The following is a 15168-nucleotide window of genomic DNA, read 5'->3' as shown; positions in this document are numbered from 1 at the left end:
GATCCATAAAGGTACTAAAACATATTTAAATCATTTCATGTGAGTACAGTGGTTCAATATTAATATTATAAAGCGACGAGAATATTTTTGGTGTGCCGAAAAAAACAAAATAACGACTTATTTAGTGATGGCCGATTTCAAAACACTGCTTCAGGAAGCTTCGGAGCATTATGAATCAGTGTATCGAATCATGATTCGGATCGCGTGTCAAACTGCCAAACTTCTGAAATCACATGACTTTGGTGCTCCGAACAGCTGATTCGACATACTGATTCATAATGCTCTGAAGCTTCCTGAAGCAGTGTTTTGAAATCGGCCATCACTTTATAAGTCGTTATTTTGTTTTTTTTTGGCACACCAAAAATATTCTTGTCGCTTTATAATATTAATATTGAACCACTGTACTCACATGAACTGATTTAAATATGTTTTAGTACCTTTATGGATCTTGAGAGAGGAAATGTCATTGCTCCCTATGCAGGCCTCACGGAGCCATCGGATTTCAACTAAAATATCTTAATTTGTGTTCCGAAAATGAACGAAGGTCTTACGGGTGTGGAACGGCATGAGGGTGAGTAATAAATGACAGAATTTTCATTTTTGGGTGAACTAACCCTTTAATGTCTTTGTGACGACCGAATGCTATCAAGTATAATTTACTACTACGTTAGTTGGCTTGTCCTATATATAGTCAGTTATGTTATACATATATTATCTTCTTTTATGGGAACATGTCAAATGTCAAAATATACAAAAATTCTTATTCAAATATTTTATAAGGACCCCCTGGCATTCTGTCAAGGACCACTAGGGGTCCATGGACCCCTGGTTGAGAAACACTGCCCTAAGCCCTTCAAAGGGTTTACCCTCCGCAGTGAGAGCTTCGAAGGGATGAAGGGTGTAGGGGTCAAAAAACTCTTCTTTTGGAACGCACTTCTGCGTCATCTTAACAAGACAATCAAGGAGGAGTAGATTGTGCAAGCTGTGCCCTTTGTTTAACGTTTAAGGTTTATCGCACCATGTATATTGTATCTACGTATTTTAAACATTTGAATGGACTGATAAAGGGATCTGTAAAGTATTTTTGTTGAAGTACAATGCTGTTTTGACCATAATAATGTAACAAATCTAACTCGTACAAATATTACAGTAGTATAGAAAAATACTATATATACATTTATAGGTAAAATCCGAGCCTCCTGTACCCATTCTGTGCTGTCAAACAACTTCCCTGTGAAAAGGATCATAGGGGGCCTGAAGTGTCCATCAGTTGTACCCTTCGAAATCCTTCATTCCGAAGGGCCCTTTGAAGTGGCCAGTTTTGAGCACTTCGGTATGGAACTAGCCTTCAATATGGCGGCCATGATTATTTTCACTCTGAAGTGCCCTTCGGAGGGCGATATATCCCGTTTGGAACGCACCAATTGTCTACACCGGATGTGGCGCGACGCGACACAACAAATTCCCGATAGAAAACGGATTCCCGGTTCTGTTTCTGACGTAGTCCAAATGCTTTGCAACGGCCGGTTTGTCGAGTTCAGTGTAGACAGATTGTAGCTGTTGCGGCGCGAATAAAGTCGCGTCTGGTGTAGAAATGGTGAAAATATAAGACGGCACCACAAGACGAAGATCTATTTCAGAACCAGCCGCTAGCAAAATAATCTGGCCGCAGGCCAGTCCTGGGCCGCCTATTGCCGACCACTGGTGTACAGCATAGCATTAGAAGAATTTGATGAGAAATGTTTATGTTGAAATCTATGACTTTTGACTGCAAGTTTAGAACACAATTTCAGACTCTTCAGAAATTCTAGAGGACACATAAAACAGACCCTATTTACTTTTTAAAATTCATCACATTCCTGATTTTGTGAATTCACCATTGCAATGAATGAATGAATGAATGTTTTCATAATGTTATATCCACTCTGAAATGACTTTCTTCACCATGACCTCTATCTTTTTTTTCTTTTTTTAATCCTCCTCTCCAACCATCAGTCAACAACACTTTCCAAGATCAAATTAATTGCTGATGGATCAAATCAGGTCCTGCCTGAAATGTTCTCCCAATCCTGTTTCGCTTGGAAATACATCAGATTACAGAAGAAGAAGAATGGTTGTGAACAGTGTGTTCATGTTAAGCAAAAGCATCCATTTATTCTCACTGCAGTCTTGAAACAACTACAATATGAACGATCTCGTTTGAGATTGTTTGGTCCTATGGGACAAATGACACTCAAGGAGACAGTGGCCAATAAAAATATCAGAACCTACTAGAAGATATAACATCAACCCTAGAGTAATGGCTACAGTTGTGCAAAAGCAGAGAACCAGCCAGACCAAAAAGAGCAAAAAATAACTCTCCAACACAGTCAATGGCATTTACACAGCCACTGGCAACACAGGGACAGCTTTATGCAGACCCAATGGTTACAGTATTTTAACGGCTGGATTAATGGGGTGGCAAGAGGGGCAATAAATTGGTAATATAACCGCCGAACATACTTGCCAGGACAATTAAGATAATACAACTGGAAAAAGAGGGCCTATGAATCCCGGCGTAAGGAGCGATGTGGCTATTATGACACACACGCCCTTGAGGCTCGGCAGGGAGAACAGAGAGCTGGCTGCGGATAAAGGTGACTGTCACGACTATACTGACTACACAAAACAACCACATGCAGGAAATGTTTGCTCTCGTGACAATGTAAATTAAATGTGTGCATTTCTTTTTTTTATTTTAATATAATACTTAAAACTGTATTCCAACTGTATAAAACTGTCTAAAAGCATGGTCTCTGTGATGCTATCAAAATCATCAGTTTGATCATCACAACGCATCAAAACTGACTCAACCAATGGTGTCAGTTTAGGGTGGGGCTAATCTGTTTGTTCAATGGCAGATAGGGAGGGTAATTTAAGAGTAATTTATAATTATAAACAAATGGACAAAGCTTATGATTGACACAGTTAGCTTAAGACTACACTGTAAGTGGTAACCTGCAAATGTTATATTAAAGAGTTATTTCTACCTGATTTAACACATAATTTACCCATTAATGCTGTGTTTCCATGTTTTATGGGGACGTTCCATAGACATAATGATTTTTATACTGTATAAACTGTACATTCTAAAAAATGCTGGGTTATAAACAACCCAATTTGGGTTGAAAATAGATAAATCCAGCAATTGGGTTGTTTTAACCCAGCAGCTGGGTTAAATGTTTGACCCAACCTGCTGGGTAGTTTTTATTTAACTCAACTATTGTTTAAAAATTGCTATATTGCTTGCTTTAAATGAACCCAAAGTATGTTGGAAATTAACATTTATTAATGTTTAATAAACGAACATGTATTAATAAGTTTCATGAATAATAATTAAACAATAAACATTTATTAAATTGCTTACTAATAAATGTTCACCTTTTGATTATTATTGTTGCCTCTAGTGTCTGATTTTTAATATCCAACCTATTTTGGGTTCATATTAAGTCAGCCATATAGCAATTTTTAAACAATAGTTGGGTTACATAAAACTGCCCAGCACATTGGCCAAACATTTAACCCAACCGCTGGGTTAAAATAACAAAACCAAATCACTGGGTTTGTCCATTTTCAACCCAACTTGGGTTGTTTTTAATAGAATGATAGAATGTTTTTAATATTGTGTCCACTAACCCTAAATCTACCAATCACAGAAAACTTCCTGCATTTTTAAATTTTCAAAAAACATAATTTTGTATGATTTATAAGCTGTTTTCCTCATGGGAACAAAAATAAATGTCCCCACAAGGTCAAAAATTACTGGTATTACTATCTTTGTGGGGACATTTGGACCACACACACACACACACACACACACACACATACACGTTTCACTAAATAAGTGAGGAGATTTGGCCCTCACAAGTACACATGGTACCATGATGATTTCACAATATTGTTTGGATGTTTGCCATTAATAGAATTAAATAATAATAATAATAATAATAACAACATGATAGTCTTTGTATTCCATGAAAGGTAAATAAAGTTATAGCCTAATTAATTTCCATAGCATCTGATAGCATCACTGTTGCATCACTACGGCACGCTACAGTACTTTTTTGGTAAGGGGAAACTACTGGTAACTGCGAGTTGCTGTGTAAAAACAAATTAATCCTCAGCAAACATACAACTCCATGTGGCTTTGAGTATTAGACTTAATAGAGCAAAACTGAACATTTGCCAAGTCAATCCCAACTTTAACCTCCTTTTCACTTAAATACCTGCCGGAAGCAAAGGATCACATTTCTCAATGACGACCGCAGACTCTTTAATGTAGTCTGGAGGTTTACACTAAATACCTCGGCAGGATCCTTCAATCAATGGAGCTTTCGCTGATAATTAATCCCGTGCCCCTGCTGAAATAATGGAGGCACTTTTATGGCTTCATTATACGATTTATTTATATTAGACCAAAAATACGAATTGCGGCTTGATTCTTAATCATGTTAAGTGCTGCTGCAAGCATGCAGCTAGAGCCCATTTCAGAGCGTTCTCCAGAGTCATTCTTTACACCTTCAAATAGCATTTCACTTCGGATTCTGAGCTATCCGTAATGAGCACATTTCTCAGTGCTAGCCATTTGTGTATCTAGAAACAAAAAACGAATAATAAGAAAGTGAAAAATGACAACGAGAGGCCGTAATTAAGATGAAAAGACTATCTGCGATACTTAATGAAGATACATACCCATATTTCTCAAACACAATGCTAATTACTGGGTAAGATTCCATTAATCGTTCATGAATTATTAAGCTCCATTAACTAATAAACCTTGTGCATAAAATAATTCAGAATTGCCGGAGCATTGTGGGACAGGTAAAGACACACTCTCTTTGCTTTATTGGTTGGAGCTAAATGATAGAATGCAGCAGTGACTTCATTAATTCAGCTCAGTGCTAATGTGGCAGAGATTGATTAGCCTGCGACGGAATATTGAAGATAAAGGAGAAGACTCCCACAGAGAAATATAGATGATGTCTGAATGATACCAGAGAAAAATACAAGTCCAAAATAAAATCAGAGTATCGCCTGCGTCAAGACTAAAATTGAAAATCTACACAGAATTAGTTACAGATAAAACTTATTTGCCAATGTAGTCTGAGATACAAATGTTACTACAATCACCTTGACTGTAATAAAATGTGATAAAAAAAATAAAAAATTAAAAATGAAACAAACAATGATATCAGAGACAACCCTTGCAGTCCCTCATGAATGTCAAGGTCAGTAAGTCTAGTAAAATTTCACATAACTTAAAAATATTACATGAACTCATTTTTGAATGAATAATTCATGATTTGTAGGAGAGAGAAAAAAAAAAAAAAAACATTTTAAAACATGTGTAAACTGACATTTTCAAGGAAAATATGTTATTACCAGCCCAAGCTCAAAAGAAAACATACTGTATTTTACAAGGTGGTGATTTCGTATAAATTCGCATATGTGATTTGTATGGAAACATACTTTTTAAAAAAAAGTAAGTATGAATAGGGCTGCACGATTAATCGCATGCTATTCTCACGCGCATTTCGTCAGTAAAGCCGGTTCCCTGATTACCGCTAAATCGCCATCACCTGTTTTTAAACGGAGCGCCTTTTAATAGACGGAGCCGTAGTTCACGGACAAGCCACGCAATATCGCGTTCATTATCGCAGGCGATTCATCTGCGATATGAACGCGATATTGCGTGGCTTTTCAGTGACCTACGGCTCTGTCTATTAAATGCCGCTTCATTTGAAAGCAGGTGATGGCGATTTAGCGGTAATCAGGGAACCGGCTTTACTGACGAAATGCGCGTGAGAATAGCATGCGATTAATCGTGCAGCCCTAAGTATGAAGGCCCACCCCTAAACTGTCAGTGAGGTGAGAGCAGATCATATGAAAGAGTACGAATGAGATCATACGATTTGATACGAATTAGCCACCAATTTCGCCAAAAAATCATTATAACTTCCATGAAAGAGTGTTGGTTACATACATGGTTGCTACACATGACAGTTTTTAATCATTAAATTTAAACTTTTGCTGAAAATGGTATAATGATTTTCAAAAATATATGAAACCAACATTCAACAACTTAATTTTAAAAAACTTGGCACGTGTTTTGAACTAGATTTTTAGAAAAATATTTTTTTGGTGGGTCGCCTCACCACTTTAGCCCTAGTATTAAGATGAGTTTTGGTCGATCACATCACAAGTGGACGACGCTAAATACAGGTGTAAATGGGTTGTAAAACGTTCTGAGCTTGTTGACTTTCAAGCACTTCCAGAGGTAGTCAAAAATGCATTTGACATGATTGTTTTCATAGTGTAAATGCTCATGTGGTTGAATGTGTTCGAACAGAGCAAAATACCGCCTACTTTCCACCTACTGACTTAAAACAGACATAAACATTTTGGAAAGTGCGCTAGCCAGAAGGGATTTAAACTTTGTCGGGTAAAGACCCAAGTTTGGTTTGAAGACAAAAAAATTTACCAAGCACAATGTTCTCTCACCATTCCTGATTTCAGTCTTATGGCTGTCAGAGCAGAAATGAAAACTGATGCTCTCCGTGTTTTTCCGTTGTCTCCAGTAGCATTCGTTTGTTAATTGCGTGAGCTTATTTTGTCCATTAGATCGAAAGATCTGACAAAAACTTTTAACCCTTCCATAGACCCCTCAAAGTAATTAGGACAGAAATGGTTGAAAGTGGACAAAAGAGACGGATTAAAAAAACAGGTGTAACTCGTCTACTTATGATGTAAACAGGGTGTAAACAGGGCCTTTATGTCTAAAGTATAATCTGGGTCCAGAAGCAAAACCATTTGTGAACCACTGGTCCAAACCGATCAATTCCAGTATCAAAACAGGTGCAACATCTTTTAGAGTTTTGATAGTAAGACATCTTGAACAAGGAGAGGCGGCTTAAATAGAGCCGATATGTATGAGGTGCATTTCCAAGAAGCATTCCTCACTTGCAAAGAGTGGAGCCCAGAGGGAACAACTCTGCAGATGAAAGAATTAATCATTAATGCTCGGGCAGTAATGATCCCCAAAGTTGGCGTTATTGGTAAATTATAATGGATGATGCTTTGTAAATGTCTTCCTGCGCTGGCCCTTAGCTTCCCGATCCAAATTAAAGCTGAGTGCCTCAGAGTCAGCAAGTAGCGGCCCGGCACACGTGCAGGATTGATTTTCTTATTTTGATGTCAGGCTCGCTCCAAAGAATGAGTTTTAAATCTGGGTGAGTTATTAAGGCATTGGCTTTAGCTCGCATTGAAGAAGGAGAGCGGGTTGTGGGGGGTGGAAAAGAGAAACAAAACAAAAAAGAAAAGGCATGTGGTCGGTAGCCGGGCCGGCTGCGGGACTGAATGGCACCTGTCACCGGATGATAAACGACCTCCTTTGCCCTTTAATTCCCGCCGCTGTCAGTCAGGGTGGGGTCATTAATCTTCATCGCAGGCTTGTCAGGTCAGGCAGGCGAGGAGAAGAAGAGTAGGAGAACAGGACAGGGCCGCATCAGACAGGCCTGGGTCAAGATGAGACGAGCAGGCCCCGAACAATACCTCCGAGTTCGTATTGTCAGCTGAAGGCCTCGTTTGCATAATTTATTATGATTCGCTGAGTAGCCCCCACCCTCTCGATGGATCTGTGAGGTGAGAATAAGGTCTGAGGATGTGCAGACAGATGGATAGTGGGCCGTAGCTGCCAGCCACATGGAACCCCGACCAATCAGAGGCGGGTCGCAGCCCCCACAACCAATCACAGATGTGGCACTTCAATTATGGCGTAATAAAGGAACATTCATCATTCAATTAGGCATCTGTCATGAATCCACAAAAGGGGAAAAGTTCCAAGCCAAGACACGGTGAAGGAAAGCAGGGACAGGGACAAAATCTACTTATAGCCGAAGTCCGGGGGCGAGAGAAGACAATATTGAGGGAGTTAATTGCGATGCCATGGCAATGACAGTGTTATGACTGATGTGCAGCTGTTATATAATGAGGCTGACATCAAGGGTCACATATATGAGTCCACAAAAAAGTTTGTGAACAATAAACACAAGAAAACCTTAAAGAAAACAGATCAAGATTGACTGTTTTTGCAAAATATAGATCACCTCATTTGCAAGATGTAAATGCGAGATGATGCAAGTTGAATATCCTTTCTCCTTTTTATGCGTAAGTGCGGCATTAGCAGTGCCAAACAGAATTGCGATATATTTTTCCTAACAATAGAAGACTGGGCGAGTTTTTGAAACTTTTTATCCATTGATAATCCTCCAGTCATTTGTGATTATGTTCAAATACAAAATGGGTGACATCATTGAAACCAAATGCCATTGGTTCACATGCGTCACATGACCAATCACAACCAACATGCAACTTAAAATTACACGACTGCAAATTAAATTTTAGAGTTACAGCAGAAAGGAAAATAAACCAAATATTTGCATAGATACTGAAACATGATAATTAATTTATTGACTGCATCTAAAATTTTAGAATTTTACTTTAGAGGTGTACAGTTGTTTATGAGTGCTTTATGGTTCGGAGAAGAATAATCACATTTATTTAAAGCTGTAGTCTGTAATTTTTTTTGGGGGGGGGGGTTAAAAATCATCCAAAATCAATTTTTGAGCAAGTACATAACCAGCCAGTGTTTAAAACTATTTCCTTACCTTAGCCCGATTCACAACGATTAGCTTGTAATAATGTGTTCTAATCTGAGTGGTACTGGTGGGTTTCCGTGGGAAATTTGAGCATGCTGCCATTCATCTTTGCCTCATTACGTCACGTCTGTTTACATAAAGAAGGAGTTCAAGATAGTAGGCTATATGGCATGTGAGGATGCGTCACGTGGCGGATCATTTATAACCTTTTCTCACAGCAGCTGGAATAATTAAACATATCATTTTGATGGCAGATTGTATGATATGACAAATTAATATTAGTGATTAGACTGTACAGAAATTGAAATCTACAGGTAACACTAATACACACTAAATACACGTATACGCAATGCTGATGTTGTTAACATTAACAATTTGAGAACGGTTTGATGCGATATGAGCTAAGCTATCATTAGATTAAACCATTTATAGCACGATTTATTGTAATTCTTTTTTTCCTCAGTTTGTCAGAACAAAAGTGGTTTTCCGGTGAAAATTCTTATTTTGGTCATACTTCCAAGATTACAATCTGTGATTACAAAGTAGAGTATCCACCGGTGCGGTGACTGACAGCAAACATTCTCCTCAAAACATTAGATTCATCCACGCTGAGGAGCCGTGCCGCTGCATAACCCAAGTAAAGATGATAATTTCTTATATAACTGCAATTGCAGGTTTCAAACAGAGATGGCAACAAAGAGGCAAAACTTAGGGACTGCAGCTTTAATGGGATAGTTCACCCAAAAATGAAAAATTTATGTTTATCTGCTTACCCCCAGCGCATCCAAGATGTAGGTGACTTTGTTTCTTCAGTAGAACACAAATGATGATTTTTAACTCCAACCGTTGCCGTCTGTCAGTCAAATAATGCTAGTGGATTGGAACGTCTACTATAAGAGTAAATAAAACTTGCATAGACAAATCCAAATTAAACCCTGCGGCTCGTGACGACACATTGATATCCTAAGACACGAAACGATCGGTTTGTGTGAGAAACCGAACAGTATTTATATGGGCATATAATGTCTCGGCAGTAATGTCTCGCGCATATACCTCAATGACTGCTACACATTACTGCCGTTGTCAGAGCGTGATCAGACCTTACTAACCGAGTGCTGAATGCAGTTGGACATAGTGGTGTATTAGAGGTAAAAAATCATTTAAATACTGTTCGGTTTATCACACAAACTGATCGTTTCATGTCTTAGGACATCAATGTGTCGTCACGAGCTGTAGGGTTTAATTTGGACTTGTCCATACAAGTTTTATTTACTCTTATAGTAGAAGTTCCCATCCACTCGCATTATTTGACTGACAAACGGCAGTGGTTGGAGTTAAAAATCATCATTTGTGTTCTACTGAAGAAACAAAGTCACCTACATCTTGGATGTGCTGGGGGTAAGCAGATAAACATCAAATTTTCATTTTTGGGTGAACTATCCCTTTAATGTATTTATCTGATTTTACATTATGTATGAAATATGTATGAATACTATATTGTGACCAAAAGTATTGTCACTGTAAATTAATCTGCCTATGAAATATTGTTGAGAAGAGGTTAGGTTTAGGGTAAAAAATAAAGGTTCCAAAAGGGTATTTTCACAGCGATGCCTTAAAAGAACCATTTTTGGGTTCCCCAAAGAAGCTTTCAGTGATCAGTTCTTAAAATAACCTTTTCTTTTTTTTAAAGTGTGATGAAGATTTTAATAATAAACTTTACTCTATAAAGAACCTTTTGTACAATAGAAAGCTTCCATTGATGCAATAAAGAACCTTTACATTTAAGAGTGTAAGAGTTAGGTACTCAAAAATATCTACAAAAATTGTTAAATGTATCTTATAATATAAATATAATAAACATACATAACATAACATATATACATAAACACTTTTAGATGTTGTCGATGCATCCATATGAGACGTTTAACGTTTCAATCTATGTGTAAAGGTTATGTGCATATAGTAAAACATTCTTGTGGGATTAAACAAATATTATTCTAAAAAGAAACTAAAACGGGTTTGAAACAACATGGGGGTGAAAAATAATGACAAAATTTTGAGATGTTGAGATGTGGTTTTTATCCACATCTCAGTATTTTACCATTCGACATAAAAGCGAAGCTTCAACATTATAACTCTCTCTGCATTCCCAGCTCTGTTCTTCCAATGAACATCCAATAAAAGTGTGAATCTGTCATATTGCGTTTCCAGCTTTTGTTTTTCCGCCATCCCGCTGACAATAGGCTAGGTAACACTCAAAGGCTCAAGATGAAAGAACAACCAAAGCTAGACGGAAATTCAGCCCGGCACCCATCTGTTGAAGAGACGAAACGCGACGAAGAGATGAATGGAGAAGCCAAATGGAAGAAACAGACGAATAAAACAAACTGATGAGAGTAAAGAAAGGGTAAATAATTGATGAGTTCTGGGTTTAGAAGAGACTGCTCATTAATATCCTCATGTAGCTTCATTAAGGAGCGAAACAACACGCTTCTGAACAATGGTCCTTGGTATTCCGCTTAGAAGTCAAACGCTGCCCTTTTTTTCTCTCTGATGCCAGGTGCTTCAAAATCCCAACGGCCTGTTCTCCAACCTCCTGTAACCTCCCAGAATTCCCCTGCCACACATTTACCTCCCCAGCCAAGAGAATGAGACCTTGTAAATAATATATCAAGATAAATGATAATTGCTGCGTTTTTCGAACCCATCATTTAATGAGCCCCATTAATTAAAAATGAATGCAGCTGACAGTGTTTGTCGGAACACATCTGATGTAAACACATCGTGGCAGAGACACAAAAAGTTGTACATTGGGAATAAATCCTTCTTCCGTCTGCCTCTTCATTTCTCTGCTATCGGTTTTGCTGCACATATGAAGATGGAAACTATCTGTGATGCTCCGACAGGCTCAGAACAAGACTGTCTCTGAAAATGACACAAAGACAAAAGGGGTCATCTGAATTTCATCTGAGGCCTCACTGACTACATGTGCTTCACCATTTTACTATGGTACAAATAAGCTAACTGGATAAAATATCCCATTGTTACTGATTCAGCCTGCTCTTTCTTAACAGTTCCTTGAAAGCAATGTTAAAGCAACCCGAAATGCCGCTGCAGGCTGTGACTGCGAGCCGGGGTGAACCTCAGTGACACTGTCGTGTCACTGTGTCCCCGTCAGACTTCAAACAGCCCTTTGGACATGTATGGCATGCAGGACCCCCACGAGACCGCTGATTGAATTCTGGCAAACAGAATTAAACATCTGCTTCAAACAAAAGACATCTGCATATTTCAGATTTGTTTTTCATAAATTAAAGCCGCAACCTGCCAAAACCTGGGCGCAGTAGTGTGTTTTAGTGTATAATTAGATAAAGTTTACAAGCTTTGAAAGTTAGAAATTAGCATGAAGCATCAGGGCTCACCTGGGAACCGGAGTCCCACAATGGGAGCAGTTTTCCGCCTCTCTCCTTCATCGTTTCGAGGAGGAGGGAAAATGCAACTGAAACTGTTTTACAGAAGTCAATTTTGTGTGTCTCCTATTTAGTATTGTTGTTTTATTCAAAATAAATAATTTTGCTAACTTACTGAACCATTGTATAGTAATGCTGAATTTAGTGGAAACCAGGGCACTGTAGGATAGGGCTGTGCGATTAATCGTAATTGATTTTCGATCTTGGCTTCCAACGATTATGAAAACAAGATATTCGATGTAAAACGATTATTGTGCCGCTGCTTCATTCCATCCAACGCACCATCCTTTACTTCACAGCGGTGCACTTTTGGTTCCTTCCTAAGCCAAACTTAACATCAAAATCAGCAGAATAAGTGAGTGTCTACTGTTGCTAAACTGCGGGATGTGCTTGATATTAAACAGTGTAATACCGCATTAAGCTGCAAAAAAGATACTGTTACCTAGGCAGCTTTCTGTGCATGTTTGCGCACAAAGATGCCAAAACAATGCACCACACAAAAATGCGTGTGGTGAGCATCCTCGTAAACAGTTGAGAAAGAAAACGCACGTGTAACAGTATATTTGATCCGTGCAGCTCTTAAAGTGACAGCAGCCTAATAAACCTGCTGCAGTCTTGTCATTAATCCTAATCAAACAAAGATAAAATCACTCACTGCTCCTGAATGAATTTCTTTTGTAGCTGTAATAAGGATTATATTTAATGTATATGGCAGTGTTATTTTACATATGATTTACTTTATTACTATATTATCTTTCTGAAAAAACTTAAATCACTGTTTACTAGATCGGAGTGTCTATTTACACTAAGTGCAAATAGTGTCCCTTGTTGGCAAATGCTATTTACAATAGCTCTGCCAACCAATGTCTGGCTGGGCCAGTCAAGTTTTTAAAAAGATGACTCTAGTGAGTAAGGCTCGCAGGTTTGAATCCGCCTTTTGCTGAGCTCGCTCTTCTCCATTTTCCCATCATATATCACATCAGAAATGCATTTATTTTCAGTAAAAATGAAAACAATAAAAGCGGTTCTAAAAGTGGAAATAAACTGCAAATGAGTGCTTAATAATATTAAAAGTGTTTATTGGGTAGGGTTAGGGGATGGTGTAGGGAGACCAAAAAAGCAAAATCCATTTAATAATTTTAATAAATAGAATTATTTACACTCTATGATATTATTGCATCCTGTTAATGTACAAAAATACTGAGGTGCAAATAGTATCTGTCAATATAAAGTATAGATAGCATCTAATTACTATTTACTCTAAGAACTGATATTTTTACATGGTGTAAATAGAATGTATCACTATTTTCACCTAGTGTAAACAGTGTATCGCAAAGAAAATGCTGCTATTGTCACTTAGTGTAAACAGAATATACTGCGATTTGCACATCTATTGCTAAGAAAATAATCGAATTGCTATTTACACTTAGTGCAAATAGCTGCTGCCTTACTTAATTTTTATTTTTGTTCTGTTGTATTTATTTGTCGGATTTGTTTGTAATTTATTTCTTTGTTCTTATTATATTGCTGACTGTTTACTTATCTTCTGTTACTGTTTTGAGGACCTTTTACTTACATTAGTTAACCATATATTAGTTTTTACTGAATTATCGATAATTGTGAAATTTCACTATCTAAAATTACACATATCATGAAATAAGACTTTGATCATATCACCCACCGATAATCGTGTTTTCAATATTGACTAAAATAAGATTATGATTTTTTGCCATAATCGAGCAGCCCTAGTGAGTTGTCACAATAGACATTAGTCATTTTAATCTGTTACAGTCAAATAATTTTTTCTCAAAAAAATATTTCTTTTACAAAAGACAAAAACATTCACACAAAGTAAAAAGATTATTTGGCCATGCTTAATCAATTTAGATATAAGCCAAAATGCTACTATTTAAGTTGAACAACTTAATTTCACCATAAACAAAAGCTAAACTATAATATGAAAGAAGTTTCATTTAAGATAAAACTAAAAGCATTTTGTTAGCCAATGTTTCATTTAGTTTACTTACTGTAAATAATGACAACTTTAAAAGATCCCAATATTTATTTTCAATTAGACTACTGTAAAAATACACTTTAAGCACTTTTCAGTGTTTACATGGTAGGTTGCCCAAATGTGACATAAAATGTAACAGCATGGCCGAAACTTATATTTACCTTATTTAGTCATTATTCTTGCCTCAGTGTGGTTTTATTCTGTAACATTACCTAAACAGAAACAGCCTCAGTAATTTTTTTTTAAGAGAATGAAACCATTTAACTACTGGACTTTTCACTCAAAATCCTAGAGATACTGAGCTTTGTGTGAAAACATCTCCCATGTTTTCTGCCTCTAAAATGGTTTAAGGTTCTTCATAACTTACATACAGACAACACTGCAAGTCATATGCTTTCAGATAATATAAATTCTATATAATCATTCCAAGAATAATGTTATAAAAGAACTATGACCCCCAAGAATAACATTAAGCAAAACAAGCAATCATCATTGTGTTCCTTGTCTACCAAATGCAAACATTGTGTTATTTGTGCTGAGTTGAATCCCTCTCCCTCACTTCCTGCAAGGCTCTGATAGTCTCTTGTACTCGCTTTATGAGGTCAGATAGCGGGCTGTTGCCCTTGTAAAAACGGCTTCAATTATTCAGTGAAGTCAAGTTCTGGTTTATCTCCCACTTGTTTCTGGCCCTGAGAGAGATGGTGGGCGGGAGGGAGAGAGGTGCATTGTGGGCCATGTCCCTCTCAAAGCCCGCCTGCTACTGGAGTGTGTGTTCAACAGGGCTCCTGCCTCTAATTACCAGCCTATTTGAGGCAGCTTCTGATATAAATAACTCAACAGCTGCTCCGAGTGGGTGGAGGAAAGACAACAGTAAGTGTGGAATTATGGAATCAACCAAAAAACTAACACTAGCCCTCTCCATCATCATCATCCATGATGTGGCCGTGACAAGTTTCCATCAAAACGGAAAGTGTCTGTTCACACCGAA

Source organism: Megalobrama amblycephala, linkage group LG10 (assembly GCF_018812025.1).
Source record: "Megalobrama amblycephala isolate DHTTF-2021 linkage group LG10, ASM1881202v1, whole genome shotgun sequence".
NCBI lineage: Eukaryota > Metazoa > Chordata > Actinopteri > Cypriniformes > Xenocyprididae > Megalobrama > Megalobrama amblycephala.
This window is presented reverse-complemented; position numbering follows the sequence as displayed.